Below are 20,145 nucleotides of genomic sequence, written 5' to 3'. Positions count from 1 at the left end.
TAATCCTTGCCCCTGTACATATACAATTTACTTGAGTGAGTAAGCACAAGTGAAGACTGCCAAACACTGAACAGAGAATGGAATCAGTATCTCTTCAAACAAGTAATATCTAAGTCCCCAGTTGGTTACTTAAATGTACTTTGGCAGGGGTAACTGGTAAAGTGGCACATGGGGGGGGGGTATCCACTGGTCACATGACCTCCAACTTCTGAGCCCAGGGCAGGGCTGGACAATCCTCCTCTGGCTCAGGCCCTCCCATGCCTACCCCTCTTTTTCCTACCTTGCTCCAATCCCACCCCACCTCTTCCCCCAAAACCCTCCCCTGAGTGATGTGGCCTGGGGAACTAGCAGGACTGGGCACAGGCCGGGGGGGGGGGTGTGTGTCCTTGCCCCCCTATTAGCATTAGCAGGGGAAGTGGAGTGATTCAGACCCAGCTTCCCCAGCTGCATTACTCTGCTTCCCGCGGGTGAGCATGGGAGGCAGTCCTGCTGCCTCCCCCGAGCAATATACTGGGAGAGCAGAGCAAGTGAAGGCCACATTGCCCTGTTTCTCTTGCCAGTGAGTCAGGGACCCATACATCTGCTGCAGGTGCCAGGCATCCCTGCTTTTCCCCTCCAGATGCCCAGGGACTCTGGCCCCAAAGCCTTTCCTGCCCACTGCATTTGGGGGGTCATGTGACCCCTTGTACTCCCACACATTTCTCCTGTGCTCTGAGCTTTCTTTGGATCTCTAAAATAGGCTTCATAGAAGGAACAAGCCTAGAGTCACAGAAACCTCCAGGAAGGCTTCTTGTAATCATATTCTCTGGGCTGAGGCAGGATCAAGCAAACCAGTGCCATCACTGCAGCATTTTCTTCAAACTGTTTGTGAAACCTCCAATGATGGGGATGCTACAACCTCATTTGAACACCTAATTACAATTCTTGTAGTTAGGGAAAAAAACTTTCTAACATCTACCCTGAATCTCCTCGGCTATAGAATAAGCTTCTTATCTTACCTTCAGTGGGCACTGAGAAGAACTGATCAGTCCTCTTTATAACAGCCCTTACCAGGTTCCCACCTCACTCATCTTTTCAAGCTTAAGGTTTTTTTTTAAACCTTTCCACAGAGGTCAGGTTTTCTAAACCTTTCATCATTTTTGTTCTCCTGTCTCCAGTTTATCCACCTTTCCTAGAAAAAATTTGGTCACAGTATGCCAGTTGTGTCCTCACTAATGCAAAGTAGGACAATTCCTTCCCATATCTTACATTCAACTCCTATTAACATAGCTCAGAATGCAACTGGCTTCTTTTTCCAAATGTATCATATTATTGACTATGATTGGTGGTCTGCTATAATTTCAGCAGCCCAGATGCCTACCCAGTTATTCCCCATTTTGTAGTTGTGACTGAGTTTTCCTTCCTAAGTCGTTATTGATCTCAGATCAATTCTGCATTTTGTCACCATCATTTTGAATTTTAATCCTGCCCTCCAAAGTGCTAGCAACTTCTCCCAACTTAGCACCAGCTACACATCTCCTAAGCATACACGCCATTCCTTTACACAAGTCATTAATGAAAATATTGACCAGCACCAGTGTCAAGCCTACCCTGCAGGACTCCACTAGATGCACCTTTCTTGTTTGAAAGCGAGCCATTGAAACTAGTCTTTGAGTACTGTCTTTTACTTAGCTGTGTACCCACTTTATAGTAATGTAACCCCCTTTTTCCTCTCCAGGTTACTCAGGAGCAGATCACACTCACAGGTGTGCCTGGGCGCCTGATGGTTTTAACCCAAAAGGAGATCCTGTGCATCCCAGTGGTGATGGTGTTTAGTTGGGGAAAGCCCTATCCACCTCCTTGCTGCAGTCCCTTGCTCATAATGAATGTACAAGGGCAGTGCCTCCACCTGGCAGGCCTTGTACACACTTACTGGTGTGCTTTGAGAGCTGCCAGGAATATACTCCTTCCAGCTATAATATGGATCTAATTCCAATACAACAACTACAAATCATATACATCTAATAGATTACTTTAAAATAAACAATCTTTACTTAACTTAAACAGGGATTAACAGATTAGCAATGAATAGCATTAACAAAACACAACAATAATTGAAGCTTATATAGCTAACATTTGTACTGACAACAGTGATCCCACCCCAGAGCGTGCACACCCCTAGACTCACAGTCCCAGACTCTTGCTTGCGTTGGCACGCTCATGAACTGCGGCTGTAGTGGAGATTCGGTCCAAGCTAGACAGCAGCTCTGTCCCAGGCAGCACTTTCCCAACAAGGCCCAAAACTTACTGCCTCAGGCTGTGCCTATCGAAAGCAGCCTGCTAAATCCCAGTTCCAACAGGCATCTAGTCCCGGTCTGTAGCTGCACTCCAACAGCCCCTGGACTGGATCAATCTCCTTAGAAGCAGCCTGGCTCCCCTTCGGTTCCAAACTCCAAGGCAGAGTCCCAGACTGCTAGACCTCTTTTCTGCATGCATATGGAGAGAGAGTCCTCTCTCCCCAAGAGTCCTTCCTTCCTATTTTTCCCAAGGGCTCATGGGAATTGTAGTCTGGATTGCAGCACACAGGGTCTTTCCAGAAAAAACAGAGGTCCCTTTAGTAAGGGGACTACAGTAATTTATATCTAAACCACATTTCCCTAGTTTCCTTATGAGAATGTCATATATCAAAACCTTTAAAACAATCATGATGTATCACACCTACTAGGTATGTGAAGGACTATCCGATATCATTGGTATTACAGAAACCTGGTGGGATGGGACGCATGATTGGAATGTTGGTATGGAAGGGTACGACTTGCTCAGGAAGGACAGACAGGGAAAAAAGGGAGGAGGGGTTGCCTTGTATATTAAAAATGTACACACTTGGACTGAAGTGGAGATGAACGTAGGAGATAGCTGTGTAGAGAGTCTCTGGGTTAAGCTAAAAGGGGTAAAAAATGAGGGTGATATCATGCTAGGAGTCTACTACAGGCCACCTAGCCAGGTGGAAGAGGTGGATGAGGCCTTTTTTAAACAATTAACAAAACTATCTAAAGCCCAAGGTTTGGTGGTGAAGGGGGACTTCAACTATCCAGACATATGTTGGGAAACTAACACAGCGAGGCACAGGCTATCCAATAAGTTTCTGGACTGCATTGGAGACAACTTTCTGTTTCAGAAGGTTGAAAAAGCTACCAGAGGAGAAGCTGTTCTGGATTTGGTTTTAACAAATAGGGAGGAACTAGTTGAGAACTTGAAAGTGGAAGACAGTATAGGGGACAGTGATCACGAAATAATAAAGTTCATGATCTTAAGGAAAGGTAGAAGGGAGACCAGCACAATTGAGGTAATGGATTTCAGGAAGGCAGATTTTGATAAGCTCAGAGAACTTGTAGGTAAGGTCCCCTGGGAAGCAAGACTGAAGGGAAAAACAACTGAGGAGAGTTGGAAGTATTTCAAAGGGACGTTGTTAAGGGCCCAAAAGCAAACAATTCCGCTGTGTAGGAAAGATAGAAAATATGGCAAAAGACCAGCTTGGCTTAACAAGGAGATCTTGCACGATCTCAAAATAAAAAAGGAGTCATATAAAAAATGGAAACTAGGACAACTAACAAAGGATGAATATAGGCAAGCAACACGGGAATGCAGGGGCAAGATTAGAAAGGCAAAGGCACAAAATGAGATCAAACTAGCTACAGGCATAAAGGGAAACAAGAAGACCTTTTATAAATACATTAAAAGCAAGAGGAAGACCAAGGACAGGGTAGGCCCACTGCTTAGTGAGGAGGGAGAAGCAGTAACAGGAAACTTGGAAATGGCGGAGATGCTCAATGACTTCTTTGTTTCGGTCTTCACCGAGAAGTCTGGAGGTGTGCCTAACGTAGTGAATACAAGCAGAGAGAGGGTAAGTTTAGAAGATAGGATACACAAAGAACAAGTTAAAAATCACTTAGGAAAGTGAGATGTCAGCAAGTCACCAGGTCCTGATGAAATGCATCCCAGGATACTCAAGGAGCTGATAGAGGAGGTATCTGAGCCTTTAGCTATGATCTTTGAAAAATCATGGCAGACAGGGGAGATTCCAGAAGACTGGAAAAGGGCAAATATTGTGCCCATCTATAAAAAGGGGAATAAGAACAACCCAGGAAACTACAGACCGGTCAGTTTAACGTCTGTCCCAGGGAAGATAATGGAGCAGGTAATTAAGGAAATCATATGCAAACACTTGGAAGGTAATAAAGTGATAGGGAATAGCCAGCATGGGTTTGTGAAGAACAAGTCATGCCAAACTAATCTGATAGCTTTCTTTGATAAGATAACGAGCCTTGAGGATAAGGGAGAAGCGGTGGATGTCATATACCTAGACTTTAGTAAGGCATTTGATACGGTCTCGCATGATATTCTTATTGATAAACTAGGCAAATATAACTTAGATAGGGCCACGATAAGGTGGGTGCATAATTGGCTGGATAACCGTAGTCAGAGAGTTGTTGTTAACGGTTCTAAATCCTGCTGGAAAGGGATAACAAGTGGAGTTCCTCAAGGGTCTGTTTTGGGACCCGTACTGTTCAATATCTTCAACAATGACTTAGATATTGGGATAGAGAGTACGCTTATTAAGTTTGCAGATGATACCAAACTGTGTGGGGTTGCGACTTCTTTGGAGGATAGGGACATAATTCAAAATGACCTTAGCAAGTTAGAGAAATGGTCAGAGGTAAACAGGATGAGGTTTAATAAAGAGAAATGCAAAGTGCTCCACTTAGGAAGGAACAATCAGTTCCATACATACAAGATGGGAAGCGACTATCTAGGAAGGAGCATGGCGGAAAGGGATCTAGGGGTCATAGTGGACCACAAGTTGAATATGAGTCAACAGTGTGATGCTGTTGCAAAAAAAGCAAATATGATTCTAGGTTGTATCAACAGGTGTGTTGTAAGCAAAACTCATGAAGTCATTCTGCCGCTCTACTCTGCACTAGTTAGGCCTCAGCTGGAGTACTGTGTCCAGTTCTGGGCGCCACATTTCAAGAAAGATGTGGAGAAATTGGAAAGGGTACAGAGAAGAGCGACAAGAATGATTAAAGGTCTAGAGAACATGACCTATGAAGCCAGGCTTCGTGAACTGGGCTTGTTTAGTTTGGAAAAAAGAAGATTAAGGGGGGACATGATAGCGGTTTTCAAATATCTAAAAGGGTGTCACAAGGAGGAAGGAGAAAATTTGTTCCTCTTGGTTTCTGAGGACAGGACAAGGAGTAATGGGCTTAAAGTGCAGCAGGGGAGGTTTAGATTGGACATTAGGAAAAAATTCCTAACTGTCAGGGTGGTCAAATATTGGAATAAATTGCCAAGGGAGGTGGTGGAATCTCCCTCTCTGGAGATATTTAAGAACAGGTTAGATAGACATCTGTCAGGGATGGTGTAGACGGAGCTTGGTCCTGCCTTGAGGGCGGGGGGCTGGACTCGATGACCTATTGAGGTCCCTTCCAGTCCTATGATACTATGATTCTATGAGCAAATGCTTATCGGATAGTCGACATGCTAGTCGACTAGTCGCTTCCCCACCTGATAAGGGCAGCAACAGAAAGAGGCAGTGGAGGGGAGGGGGAGGGAGGGAGAGGAGTAGGTATTTCAAAGCAGCAGCGCAGCTTGAAACCTGGGGCCAGACTGTGGGGTCCATGCGGTGCTTCCGCTTTGAAAAGCCACAGAGAGCCTGGTGTCAGGCTCCTCCAGGTGTTTCAAAGCGGGAGCACCGCATGGAGCCTGGGATCAGCTGGGGACTCCTTCGATACCCCCCAAGCTGCATGCAGTGCTGCTGCTTTGAAACGCCACAGGGAGCCCAGTGTCAGGCTCCTCACAAAGTGGCAGCACCATATGGAGCCCTGGATCAGCTGGAGTCCAAGCTGGAGTCCAAATGGCATTTTTGCCTTTGAAGTATAGCAACAGCCCTATGGCTGATGTTACACTTCAAAGGTGGAATCACCCTATCGACTAATCGATGCAAAATGCATCAACTATTCAATTAGTCAATTAATCACTATTTAACATCATAGGTGTGCGCACGGGGTGTGCCGGGTGTGCCCAGGCACACCCTAATGTCTCGGGCCGGCTAGTGGCTGCTGGAGGAGGAGAGGGATTTGTGACAGGGCGCCACAGACCCTCACTTTAAATTCCCTGTGGCCATCAACAGGGCACTGTGGGGCAGAGAGAGCGCATGCATGGTGTGCTCAAATGCCGCACAGGAGGTGAGAGGGGAGACGCCCGGGCGTGGCGTGACATCACGGCCCGGGACTTTCAAACCGCATGGCCCAGCTCCAGAAGCAGCTGGGGCCTGACTACAAACGTTGGCTGGCCAGCCTGAGCCATTTTTGCGCCCCGGACCCGGCAGCACCACCCCTTATGCACCCGACAGCACCGCGCAGCCCCCCCCCCCGAGGCTCCCCGGGGACGCCCCCGCCCAGCATCAGGGGGAAAGAGGGCAAAGGGGGAAAGGGCAGTGAGGGAAGGGGGAGGCACCAGGAGGGTGCAGGGGTAAGGGAAGGTGCAGGTGCCAGAGGATTCTGGGGTGAAGCAGAAGGGCACACCACCTGCAGGGGAGGGACCAGCACCAGAGAAGAGAGGCAGGGCAGGTGTGTAGAGGGAGGTGTTAGGAGAGAGGATGAGGAGGGGTAGCTCACATGATCAGAGTGGGGCTACTGGAGGAGTGGGTACAGGGGGAGTGAAGGGCTGGTGGAGGAGGGCAGGTCGCAGGAGGCTTGAGGACAATGAGAAGGGCAGGAGTCAGGACAGCAGAAGAGGGTGAGGGGTTGGGGGGCAGCAGGCACCCGGGGAGCTGATGGAGTAAGGGGAGGAGACATGGCAGCAGAGGGAAAAGGTAGAGGTTTATGAGATATTTATTAATAACTTGGGTGCCAGAGTGGCACAGGCAAACAAGCCACATGAACTCAGTACTGGTTCATTCTGCTCATGGGAGGAAACTCTGAGAGGGAACGCTTCCCCCAGTCCCTCCACCCCCGAGTTAATGTCACACACATCGGGGTAATGCAACTACAGAATAGTTGCAAGAGGGGATTTTCGGGGGGGGGGGGCAAACTAATCCCTAGTGGTAGGAGGATGGTGGGAAAAGTCCTTGGGGGGGGTCACATGACACCTTTTACTTCTGGTCATGTGTCCATCTTGCCAGAAGAGTATTACCTCCAGAGGCATGACCAATGGGGGCCAAGGGGCGTGGTTAACAGGGTCAGGGGTGTGGCTAATGGAGGTCAAAGTACATTTTTAAAAAATTATTTGGGTGCACACCCTAATGAAATGTCCTGCGCACGCCTATGTTTAACATCCGTAACATCTACATCTTCTCCCCCAGTCAACAGGCCAGTAAGTGTGTCAAAGAAGGAAATTAGGTTGGGATGGCTGTTACCACCATATTAGCGTCTGCAAACGTATTGCTTAATCATTTGTCCCAATGTCTTTCCAAGTACTGAAGTTAGATTTGCTTAGCCTATAACTTCTCAGGGCCTCTGTTCTCCTTTTTAGAGATAGGTGACTGTTTGCCCTTCCTCAGTTCTCTGGGTTGTGTGCATTTACTTCCACTATGCTGTAAAAGCAGACTCCATTTTGCCAGCATCAACACTTTACTGCACTATGGCAGTGTTACTGTAATGTAATACCAATGGTGTAGTTAAGGGAGGTGCAGATTACGGATTTTTCCCTTTGTTCATAAAGCGATTCCCCTTCAGCCTGCTTGTAATATAGTAGGGGAGGCTTTGCAGCTTGTGCAATATAGCAGGTCAGACATGATAATCATAGCTGTTCCCTCTGGCCTTAAAAAAAATATGAATGAATTTGGCATCATGCCTTGTGTTGGGACGCTGGCTTGTGTTTCTTACTCATGCTTCACAGCAGCCAGAAATGCTTCTCCTGTGACCTGTCATTACATTTTCATTTGCGTCTCCGAAAGGACAAATGTAATTAAGTAACCCTGCCACCAGACTATTCACTCTAGTAATACACTTAACTTTGGCAGTGTGAGTGGTAGAAGTGGCAGTACTTGTTTATACAGCCATGACCTGACTAGTTATCTTGAGTTAAGATCTTAGGGCAAATGTGTTTAAAATTGCTCTCTAGCAACCATGGCCTGAAATAACAAAACCTACAAAATCCTCTCTCTCTTTAAAATGCTGAATACCAGGTATAAAAGAATATTCCTCAAAGCAAAAAAAGCAGCAGCACCACTAGGTAAAATTAAAACTCCACATGAAACACTGCTGCAGATTAGAAATGTAATAAGGAGGCAAGATGGGTCACCAGCCTCAACCAAGAATATAAGCAACACATTTTGAACACTACTTTTGTAATCCCAACTCCCTCTATGGGTTGCACTTCCCTCAGTACACGATGGCATTCTGCATCACCTCAGGTCGAGAGAGAGAAAGAGAACACACATATCATTCCAGAAAGATCACTAGTGTTGAATTATAAAAACAAAATTTATTTCCCACATAGGTGTATGTAGTTTAAAGACAGATTAACCAGTTGAAGTTTAAAGGACAAAGAACTTTCTTTTCTCAACAGACAGTTTGATGATTAATTCCACCTATTTCATAATAGTATTACAAGTATTAGAGGAAAGAGGGAGGATGCACAGGGTGTAGGTGTTTCACTAAATTCATTAAAGCAGATATATTTTCACAAAATATTTCAGTCTTGACAAGTCAGCATTTTCTAATTAAAATCCATCAGAAAATTCCCAGCAAGCTCTTGTTGGTAGCATACACAACAGTGCTCCACAACACTAGGGGAAGTGCTAATGGAACCCATAGAACAACAGTGTAGGGGTGGTAATAGCAGGCTATTAATTCTGGGGTGATTTCTGTAGTATCAGTGAAATACACTTTTGCTTTGGAAAGGATCTGATCTGACACTTCTGCTGTGTCTGTGTGCTGCATCCCCCCATGCTCTCTATCATCTGGGGGCTAAGCTGTCTGTCAGGGTGGGAGTGGGATGGGACTGATTGTATCTTAATTCTGGATGTTCAGTTGTTCAATGTTCTAAGTGAAAGTACACTTGACCTTCTGGAAGCGCATGAGGCACTGCCAGTTAAACACAACCTTTAATTATCTGGTAACAGTAGCTAGAACTTGACATATGAGATACTTGGGCACCATTAAACATGGGAAGATACCTATATGGGAAGATACTGCAGGTAACTGTAGTAGTGAAGACCACAGATATTAGCAGTGCCAACAGAAACCAACAAAAATTTACCCTGTTCTACCCCCATAAGCCGCATGTCTTAGATATCAAATAGTAGCCAAATTATGTTTATAGTTATCTTATTATATAAATCTCCTGTGCTTAAAAACCTTTCTAAAATACATATTCATATACCTATAGTCTCCCTCTTTCCTCTAATACTTAGGACCATTATGGAATAGGTGGAATTACCGTAAATTAGCTAATATAACCCACGGGTTATACATGTTTTTACAAACCCAACCTCCCCTCCCCGTGGGGTATATATGCCCGCATCTTATACAAATTGATTTTTATTCCTTGGAGTCGCCCTCGGAGCATCAGTTCCCCATAGAGGCTCTGCCCACCCCCCATTAGAAGTGAGTCAGCTCCGCTGCAGGGGGGCAGGGAGGGCCTGATGAGCTTCCAGCGCGCCTGCGCTGTACTCTCCGTTCCCCCTACTAGGAGGAGGGTTGGTGATGCCTGGCTGTGGCTGCGCGAGGTGGGCCTAGGTGCAAGCGTGGCTCCCCTCCTACAGGCCAGCCAGCTCGCTGGCAGCAGGATGGCCATCGCCTTGTGTCTGCTCTTTACTCTAGGCAGCTACTTCCTCACCTCGGCACTGCTGCTCAAATGCCCAAGGCTGCTAAACCAGCCCAAGCAGCAACGCTTCCACTGCCACCACATCTCCCACCGCAGCATCAAAGACCACCTTTTATGAAGGCAGCCGAAGTCTCTGTGGGGTATATACGTCCGTGAGTAATCTAATATTTTTTTTATACATAATAGAAAAACCACAGGTAATACACGAGTGCATGTTATACATGGACACGGGTTATATTTGCTAATTTATGGTAATTAGGATACCATCTTTTGAAAAAAGTTCTCTTTCAGTTAAACTTCTATAGGTTCACCTGTCTTTATTTCCCACATGACTGTGTGTAGTTTACATGTATTTTTAATAATTACATACTAGTGATCTTTCCAGAATGCTGATGGGAAGGCAGCACTTCCAGGCCTGAGACTCCAGGCCAATCCTGCCTTGCAAATAGCTTAGAGTGGTTGTGGGAGGAGGGAGTCCCCAGGGCTCCCAGCTCTGTCATGAACCTCTTCTAAGCTTCCAGTTCCCCACTGGCCACTTGATGGAAAGCTGGGAGTCACAGCTGAGCTGGGAGCCTCAGAGTTGGGTTTCTCAACAACAATTGCATATAGAAAGTTAAAAAAAATAGAGAATGATGAAGTGAAACATTCAGGTCTCCTTGCCAAGGGAAATGATGAAATTTACACTTTTTGTGCTGAATTGGAAGGTCCCCCGCCCCCAGAATGTTGCATATGCAACAGAAATTCTGACTTTCAGCCAACCCTTTCTGAGCCCACTACAAGTCCCCTTGTCAAGAGAAAATTAATGTGCCCCTCCCCTTGCACAGCTCACAAAACTCATCTCAGAAAGGAGGGATCTGTGATCCCTTTGGGTGCAGATGTTCTTCCCCACAGCGTGAGCTAGGGATGTTAAATATCGGTTCACTGAATAGTCATCTAACTTTGTGAATTCTTATCAATTACTTGACTATTCTATAGCACCCGGGGGTAAGGCCAGCAGGCAGCATGCTCCAGCCACACTCCCGAGGAGCCCACTGCCACTCTGCACCACTGCCTCTGTATCAGAGGCAGCAGCGCAGGTTGCCAGGCGAGATCTGGTCTGCAACGGGAACCAGTTTAAAACTCAGCTCCCCTCATGGACTGGCTGCCTCTCGCCCCATGCTAAGCTACAGCATTAACCTATAAGCTTTTGCTTATCAGTTAATAGTAGGGCTGTCAAGCAATTAAAAAATTTAATGACAATTAACTGTGTGATTAATCCTGTGCACCTCCCTTCTGAAACGCTGCAGTGGCATTTCAATGGGGCAGTGCTGCATGGAGCCCAGAGTCAGCTGGAGTCCCCAGCTGACCTCAAGCTCTATGCAGCACTGCCCCTTTCAAGCACCAGGGCAGTATTTCCAAGGGGCAGCGCAAGGCAAAGTCCGGGGTCAGCTGGAGTCCCCAGCTGATCTTGAGTTCCTTGAAGCACTGCCCCTTTGAAGCGCTGAGGCGGCATTTCCAAGGGGCAACGCAAAGCATTCTGCGCGGCATTTCAGCGGAACCCAGGGTCAGCTGGAGAATCCCCAGCTGATCCCGGTAATTGGGAAAATGCTGTGGGGCGCTCGGGATCAACTGGGCATTCCTCAGCTGACCCTGGACTCCACAGCAGCTGCCTCTTTGAAATGCCAGAGAGGGCGGCTCCCCTGTGGGGCGGCTGCCCCTTTAAAATGTGGTATTTCTGGGGAAATACCATACGGCGCCTTGGATCAGCTGGGGAGTCCCCAGCTGACCCCGGGCTCCACTACTGCCCCTTTGAAATGCAAGGAGGTGGTGTTTCAAAGGGGTAGCTGCTGCACAGTTGATCCTTGCTCAGCTGTGCAGCGGCTGCCCCTTTGAAATGCCGCCTCCTTGCATTTCAAAGGGGCAGTGGAACCTGGGGTTAATTGGGGACTCCCCAGCTGATCCTGGGCTCCACATTGCGCTGCCCCTTTGAAGTGCAGAAGTGGCACTTCAAAGGGACAGTGCAGCATTAACGCCAGCAATTAATGCGTTAAAAAAATTAACGCACTAATCCTGCCCTGCGTTAATCACAGGCATCAACACATGCGAATTGACAGCCCTCATTAATATGTTAATCAACTGCACTATTACATCCCTAGCATGAGCAGTCACAACCTGCTGCAAGTAATTTCTGCCCTGGCAACACAGCTGACAGAGTGCAGAGCAGTTGGAGTACACACAAACAAATGAAAATACAAGTCTCTGCACCACCACATACCTCATAAAATGGCTCATGGAACGTTAGTTTATTACCTGAGAGGAGTTGTGTGTAAGCTTGAAAGCTGCTCTCTCTTACTTACAGAAGTTGATCCAATAAAATATATTACCTCACCCTCCTTGTCTTGCTTATTATAAGGCAGCCACGGCTAAAACATAATTCCAGTATATCCCCATTGGTTCTCCCAGCAACATGGTTAAGGTACACTGAAGAGTCCCCTTCCCTCCAATCTTATTCTCTTACCCCTCTAATACACTGTCTGTGGAATGGATTCACTGCTCAGGCACCGCAACTATCTAACAAATGAGTCACAAATGATCTTTGCAACACTGGACAAATGTGCATTTCACAACACCAGCTTTGTAATTAGGTGGTTTGCCCATCATGAGTCAAATGCGGCCTCTTCAACTCCTCTGCAAACTGAAATAGCATGCTCAGCCCACTTACACGACTACAACAAGAGGAAATCTTTCCTTCCTTCAAACTTCTGCAAAACAGAATGAGAGGGAAAAGATCAAATTCAGGAAGCAACATGGACTGTTACAAGGCCCAAGTGAATCTACCCATATTATATTCGAGAAACCCTGGGTTGGTGAGCCATTATCTTTTACTGGACCAAACTCTGTTGAACAAAGAGATAAACGTTCAAGCTACTCTTGAACATTTACACTGACAGACTAAAACTCTTTATCTATAGCACAGCTATTATACAGAAGCAGCAACAATAAGCCCTGGTCTACACTAGGGCATTATTTCAAAATAACTCCCCTGAAGCTAAATTTGTAAGTGGAGCGTGCACACTACCAAGCCTGCTATTTCAAAATAAGGGGCTGCTTATTTTGAAATCTGTACTCCTGCCTTCCTTGGGGAATAACACTAATTTCAAAATAGTTATTTAGAAATAGCAGTAGTGTGGATGCAGTGGTGCAGCTATTTCAGAATAACTCCCCAGAGTAATTCAAACTAATTACTCCCCAGTGCTTCCTGGGGCTCTAAGTTGAGGTAGCATGTCTACACTAACAGAGCCTGCCTTGAACTAATTTTGTAAAATCGGGAGTTATTAGGTCAAATTTAGTTATTTTGAAATAATTTCCTAGTGTAGACATGCCCTAAGAGTTTTCTGAGCCTGCCCTGCTCAAATCTATGCTAGAGAGAGTAGCAGGCTCATTGTCCCATCCATGTGGCTGTCAACTATAGAGAGACCACACTGACCTAAGAGAGCAACTAGATTTGTCACTACAGTAAAACTCCATTAGTCCGGCATCCAATGCTCCGGGACTCCTGATGGTCCGACACCATCAGGAACCCGGAAGTGCTGGGGCAGCTGGACAGGCTTCCCCCATTCAGCTGCTGCTGAAACTGACCAGCAGCTGAATCGGGGAAGCAGGGAGCAGAGCAGCTGGGGTGCTGCCCGGTTGGTCCCGTAGCGCTGCCCCTCGGGGCTGCGGGACCAACCCGGCAGCACCCGAGCTGCTCTTGGGGACGCCTGGGGCAGAGCAGCTGGAGTGCTGCCGGGTTGGTCCCGCAGCGCCAAAGGATGGCGCTGCGGGACCAACCCGGCAGGACCCCAGCTGCTCTGCCCCACGGGTCCCCGATTCAGCCACTGCTGAAACAGATCAGTGGCTGATTCCAGGAAGTCCGGGGCAGAGCTGCTCTGCCCTGGGCTTTCTGGAATTAGCCGCTGATCTGTTTCAGCAGCGGCTGACTTGGGGACCCCTGGGGCAGAGCAGCTGGGGTGCTGCCGGGTTGGTCCTGCAGTGCCTAGAGGCGGCGCTGCGGGACCAACCCGGCAGCACCCCAGCTGCTTTGCCCCAGGTGTCGGGATTCAGCCGCTGCTGAAACTGACCAGCAGCAGCTGAATCAGGGATGCCTGGGGCAGAGCTGGACTATCGTAAGGGGGGGCTATGAGGGGTCTGGGGCGGCATCCCCTCCCACCCCACTGCAGACCCCTCATAGCCCCCCCTTCTGATAGTCCAGCATATCTGATAATCCGGCACCCCCTGGGTCCTAAAGGTGCCGGATTATCGGAAGTTTACTGTACTACCCTGACATGAATGTTTAGTGTGGAAAGTTGTAAGAGACCAAACGCACTGCCTGAAACATTGAGGCCCGGCTGGTTAATTGGTTTGATATTGAGCTCAGCCATTAGTGAAATATTAAATGTGATGTTAAATTTCCTACCAGTAAAAGTCTGATTATCTGCTGAGTCATGTATGATAGAAAGATGTACATTTGTTATCCAGATACTGTGGTATGTATGGACTCACTGGCACAGATCACAGAAATGAAGGCAGGTTCCAGTCTGCTGTTTGTTATAGAAAGAGGGCTATGGAAATTTTTCCATTCACAGGCTCCTTTCTAAAAGGATCCTACCCGCTTTCTTTCCAAGGGCATGGCTAGCTCATTAATGCTAAGCAGTCAGTTCCCAGTGTAATTATTCTCCTTTAAGGGCTTACAAAATGTGTGTGAGGTTACTGAGGCTTTTTCAGTGTCTAGACAGATAATTTTTCACTGTTCTTTTGAAGACTCTGGCACTCTGCTGGAGCAATGGTGTATCTTGGCTGTACAGAGCTGCATGGAGACTAGTGGTATTATGCATAGCTTAGTTTATCTGCCTCTGCATCTTAACTAAAGAATTCCAGCTCAGATAAGGGAGAATGTCTAACAGAGCCTATATATAATTATCTTACCACAAAATACCACACCAAGAATGGATAACACTGTTTTACGGTATGACTTAAAATCCCTCCCATACATTTTTAATTGTACAAATAATTTTTTCATATATAGTTCAACATTATAAAGGAAAACAAGGGATCTTAAAATAGATTGTTAAAATACCGCCACTAAAGTTACCTATAGTTTTAACCCTATCAGTTCCCAGCTGCAGAACACAAAGATTAGGTCCTAACTCTACCAGGTGGCTACATCTACACTGTGGGCTTCTTGCACAAAAACTTGCAGAGCGTCTATACTGCATGTGCATTCTAGCGCAAGTAAATTTAGAGTAAGGCGTGGGAACAGAGGGCTTCTTGCGCAAGAATTATTCCTCTCCCCACGAGGAATAAAACCCTCTTGCGCAAGAGCTCTTGCACAAGAAGGCAGTGCGGACAGGCAACAGGAGTTTCTTGCGCAAGAAACCCCTATGGCTAAAATAGCCATCAGAGCTTTCTTGCACAAGAGAGCGTCCACACTGCAATGAACACTCTTGCGCAAAAGCACATGGCAGTGTGGACGTGCTTTTGTGCAAGACCTTTTGTGCAAAAACTCATGCGCAAAACAGTTCTAGCGCAAGAAGTCTGCAGTGTAGACATAGCCATAGAATTACTGAGATGAGCATGGCTAGGAATGGAATAAATCCATCGCTCTGGAAATACATACAGAAAGCACAGAAAACGGTACATTCTCACGGTACTTAAACAATCTAACAACATTCTAAATCAGCGTTTCTCAAATGCAGCCATTGTGGCCACATGCACCCACCAGGGGCTTTTATTGTGGTTACGGCCTTCTAGGTCATGGTTGTGGGGGGGGGGGGGGAGAGAAATTGTAGGCCCTTTTTCTGGTCCCCTTCTGAAGCCAGAAACACCAGAGGAGCAGGCAGCTGATGGGAGTTCCCCCCTTCCTGGGGGCAGTGGGGCTCAGGCTTCTGGCTTCGGTCTTTGGGTGGCAGGTGGCAGACTCCAGACTATGGCTTCATGCTCCAGATGTGCACTGGGGGGCTTCCCTGGCCCTGGGTTCACAAACTCCTCCCTTGATGTTGGCCCCTGCTCCCTTCCTGTCCACCTTCCCATCCAGGGCTTAATTTGCTCCCCAGCTTACCTGGGCTGAGTAAATCTGCTTTGAAAAGAGATATTTGTGTTTGTTAATATCACTTTTCACTCCCTGCCAGCTTGCTAGCAAATCTGATGCTATGAAAGTTGAAATGAACAAACATAATAAATAGCACCTTTCACAGCGGCCGTACTAGCTAACAAGTCTCTAAAAAAAAAATACCAAAACCTCAAAAGAAAACACAAGATAGGAACATGTAAAGCACTTAATTTCTTGTTTCAATTTTGTTTAGGTCCAATAAAGAGGAGCCACAACTGTAGAGTTATTGCTGTTATTTCTGAATTTGGAAAAAATATAAACAACCCTCCATAAATAAATTACAATCATTTGGTCATGTATACGTGCATATTTATTTTCTCCCTAAAGTTGTCATAGTGGCCACCAGCAAGAGTAGATGGCTGTGCTCTGAGGCCACCAAGAAATTGTTTCGAGACCCCATCCTAATATTTAGCTTAAGCATTAAAGAAAACCCTTAATTCTCAGGCATATAAACTGCAATAATAAAAAAGTTTAACTTCCTCTGTGCGTGTGTGTGCTTTTCCCTACCATTTCCAGTAGTGTGGAAGGGTGTGTCTACACAGCACCTTAAACCTGAAATAAGATACACAATTTGCGCTACACAATTTGCGCTACACAATTTGCGTATCTTATTTCAAATCCATTTTGAAATAGCTTATTTTGAAATCTAGCATGTCTACACGGCAACACATTTCAAAATAATGCGCTATTTCGAGCCACCCCCTAACCCTCGTGCAACAAGGTTTACTGGGATGGTGAAATAACGCACCCATTATTTTGAAATATTTTTCGAAATAACAGGTGGCTTGTGTAGACACAGGGCAGCTATTTCGGGACTCCTCTGGTATACCAAAATAGCTGTGTAGTGTAGATATACCCAAAGAGAATGAGTTTTCTACATTCCGCACTTAAAAGGGAGAGGGTGAGCTATGTGAGCAACTGAAGAATATATTATTTTTAAAGTATCCTAAAAGGATTTTCTTTTTGCTTATTTGCAATTTTCTTCTAAATTATTGTGTGTGTGTTTTTTGTGTAGAATGGGAGCAAGGGCAATAGATAGGTGGTAAGAGTTTGGGCTTTTTAAAGTATCTTACAGCCACTGATCAGAACATCCCAGTCTTCCATGACTGCTTCAGGGTGAAGCGCACCTAGCACAGCCTCAGAATTACAGCTCCATTACATGAGACATAATCTGTGACCTAGCTACTGTTTAAAAGTCTATTTATATTATTCATCACCATCTAGGTGAAAAATTAGTATGATGCTGCTTTTGCAGCAGACACAGGTTAGCCTCTCCCTCTACCCCCCCCCCCCCCAATTCCTCTAAAATTCAAATCAGCCTCCAATTCAGAGCCTTTGCCACTAGGTCATGAATGCTAAACAGTCTGTTTCTAGTCCAATTTGTTCAGTGCCTGGCTAATGATTATTCTTCATAGAAACCCAACTGGAGTCAGTTATTATTACTCCTCCTGCACTTGCATTGCTCCTGTATTTATATAAGATTAAGTAGTCCTGTTAGGTTTTTTTACCTCTCTGATTGGAGCTTATTTTAACTTCAATTAAGCCATCAGCCCAGCATTCTAAAGGCAGAGCAATAGCTTTTCCATTGTAATTCTTTGCACTGTTTGTATGAAAACGATGTTGATGATTGGTTGCATTTGGGATTACTCTGTGGCAGGTAACCAATGAGAAAAGTCATCGAGGATAAATGGTACCAGACTCTCAGAGGTGCTGTGGCACTGTGTAATTATTGTTCCAGACAGCTGAAAGCAGCAGGTTTCCTGGTTCCCTGCTTAGTTTTAGTCTGCCATGATTGCTGGTGCAGAAAGACACTGATTATAAGTAAATATTAATTATGTCCTGCTACCACACTGCTTACGGTACAGTATGCTCAGTTTAACAGAACTACAACCCTGTACCTGGCTTATGGTTATTCAGTAATATATTTTCCAAGATTCAGCCTCCAGAGCCTGATTTTGATTTTCTGCACAGAGGACATTTCTTCCAAATATCCTCCTCATGCACGGCTAAAGTTACGGCGTTTTTTGTAGCACTGCACACATACTGTACTACAGCTCTGCTGCTACAGTAAGTATAAGCATTTGAGCTGCTCTTTGATAAGGCATCATTCATTTTTCTTGAGCTGTGACTTTACCATGCATCCAAATCTGAATACCCCCCCCCTCCCCCCAAACATTTAAATCACAAAGCAGGCTTAATGAGATCTTTTGGATTGTGTGATTACTTCTCAGGACATTTTTATTTAGCATGTTCAAATGCAAAGCCCAGGTGTGTCGTTCTGCTATTGCATATATTGCCTTTTGAGTTCAGTGGGAAATTACAAAGTGATTTCTGTGACATTACGAACATGTCCTCTAACGGTGATGAAATTTCTCTACAGTATGATTGCACTGCATTGAAGTGAAAGAGGCTCAATTTGATTATCTGGCTATTCCATGTCTCCTATATTTACAACCTGACTGACCTCTGGGGGAAAAAGGGTAGGACAGCCAGCCAATCATGCCGGAGACATTTCAAAAGGTCAAAGCATTTACTACTATAATTCAGAGGCACTACAATTCTGAGACCTTGTTCTCATGACAAAAATTGGCAGAAGAACAGTTACTATGAAATATGTATCCATTCTTATGGCAACTGCCAGAATATAAAATGTTGTAAAGAATTAACCTCTTTCTTGTACCAGTGTTCAAGACTGTGGCTTTTCAATAAGCTGCACTAAAAGGTTATTGATAAAACTAAAACTAATTTTAAAAATTATTCTACGCATCTTTAGAAAAGTCTGTAGTTTAGAAGGCAAATTAAGAACAGCTTCTCCTTGACAGTTTCTTTACTTTTCTTCTTAGGACTTGCATATGGCCTAACAATGCTATATTCTGTGAGTCTGCCAGTTACAAGTCACTTCAGTGCTCAAGAACTTAATGGGAGTGTCCAAATCTTGAGTGTAGTCTCTGCCATCATTCATAAACAGCAGGATTGACATAATCCCTTCTATGCCATGGTGATACACACTGGTACAAGGTTTAACAGGACAACAGATTCCTTTACTCTCCAGCAACCTAAAAAATGATGGTTTTGTCAAATTAGAGGCTTCAGAAATGGAAATATGGACTGATATGAACATTAAAGCCAGGCAGGAATTCTGTGCAACCTCCTCTACACAAGGTACCTCAGCGCTGCCTTGAGCAGAATACTTACTGAACTGTGGTAGTAAGAGAGACTTGCCTTTAATTCCAGCATACCTTAAAAGGGGAAGGGGCTATAATTATAGGAATACTTCTAACACTGTTATGTTTAAGGGTCAGTTCCGTTCTAAATCTTGATTGCTTTAGTTTCCCATTATAGAACAGGTTAGATTGAATTCAGCATACCCATGTGGCAAGCTTCATGCAGTTTTTCCTTCTAAAATGACAGGCAGATGGGCCTAAGTCACATATTCAAAACCCAGATCTGAATTTTGCAGATCAGGCCCATCTCTAGTTCTCAACTATTTTATCTCCTTATAAAGAAAAAAAATTCCATGTTGTACTCTGCAACATTTACTTTGTACTTATATAGCAACTTCCACCCAAAGTCCTAAAACAATACTTTACCAGACATTAACAAATTAAGCTTCAAAGTGCTCCAGATCCCCTGTTCCATGCTATAAACACCAGACCACACTATCGAACTGAATAGTTTTTAAAGCACTGTTTGAGCCCTCCTACTCATACTATTATTTTGGAGATTGCTGAATAAGGTTTTTAAACAAACTTTTTATGGGGGTGGGGGAAGATACATGCATTAGATTATCATATATTGAATAGGCCTATTATTTGATTTACATTAACTGAAGTTATTAATGCAAAACAAATTAACTAGATTTAGAAAGTTTTGCTTAAACATAATTTTAATTGCACAGTTAATAAGAGAAAACCAATTTAAATGCATTACAGGTTGAACTTTCTTGTTCAATGCACTTTCTTGTCCAGCAATATCTGTGGTATGGCATGATTTTAGTTAGCTGGATGTCCACTTATGGCTGTGGCCAAGTTTCCCACAGTCCCATAAAGTTTGTTTATAGTCACTATTCCTGATTCTCAGGGTATGTCTAGATTACATGCCTCTGCCAACAGAGGCATGTAAAATAGGCTACCCGACATAGTCAATGAAGCCCGGATTTAAATATCCCCGGCTTCATTAAAATAAAAACGGCCGCCACGCTGTGCCAA

At 45.2% G+C, this 20,145-nt stretch overlaps 1 long non-coding RNA gene across 5 annotated transcripts in view; it reads right to left on the bottom strand.

The window, feature by feature from the left end:
- LOC106731995 (uncharacterized) overlaps positions 1-20,145 on the bottom strand; it is a 78,960-nt gene that overhangs the window by 19,346 nt on the left and 39,469 nt on the right. The window contains exon 2 of one of the 5 annotated variants that reach the window (XR_012902095.2): positions 12,512-12,551. The exons of 3 other annotated variants lie outside the window; for them this stretch is intronic. This is a non-coding gene — a long non-coding RNA (uncharacterized LOC106731995). Of the gene's footprint in view, positions 1-2,287; positions 5,010-12,511; positions 12,552-20,145 lie in introns of those variants that run through there. One more of the 5 variants, XR_012902094.2, reaches the window with a different exon arrangement.

The sequence above is a fragment of the Pelodiscus sinensis genome, chromosome 2 (assembly GCF_052426305.1).
Source record: "Pelodiscus sinensis isolate ZL-2025 chromosome 2, ASM5242630v1, whole genome shotgun sequence".
NCBI lineage: Eukaryota > Metazoa > Chordata > Testudines > Trionychidae > Pelodiscus > Pelodiscus sinensis.
The sequence above is the reverse complement of the archived record's forward strand: the minus strand, read 5'-3'. Positions and strand labels throughout refer to the sequence as shown.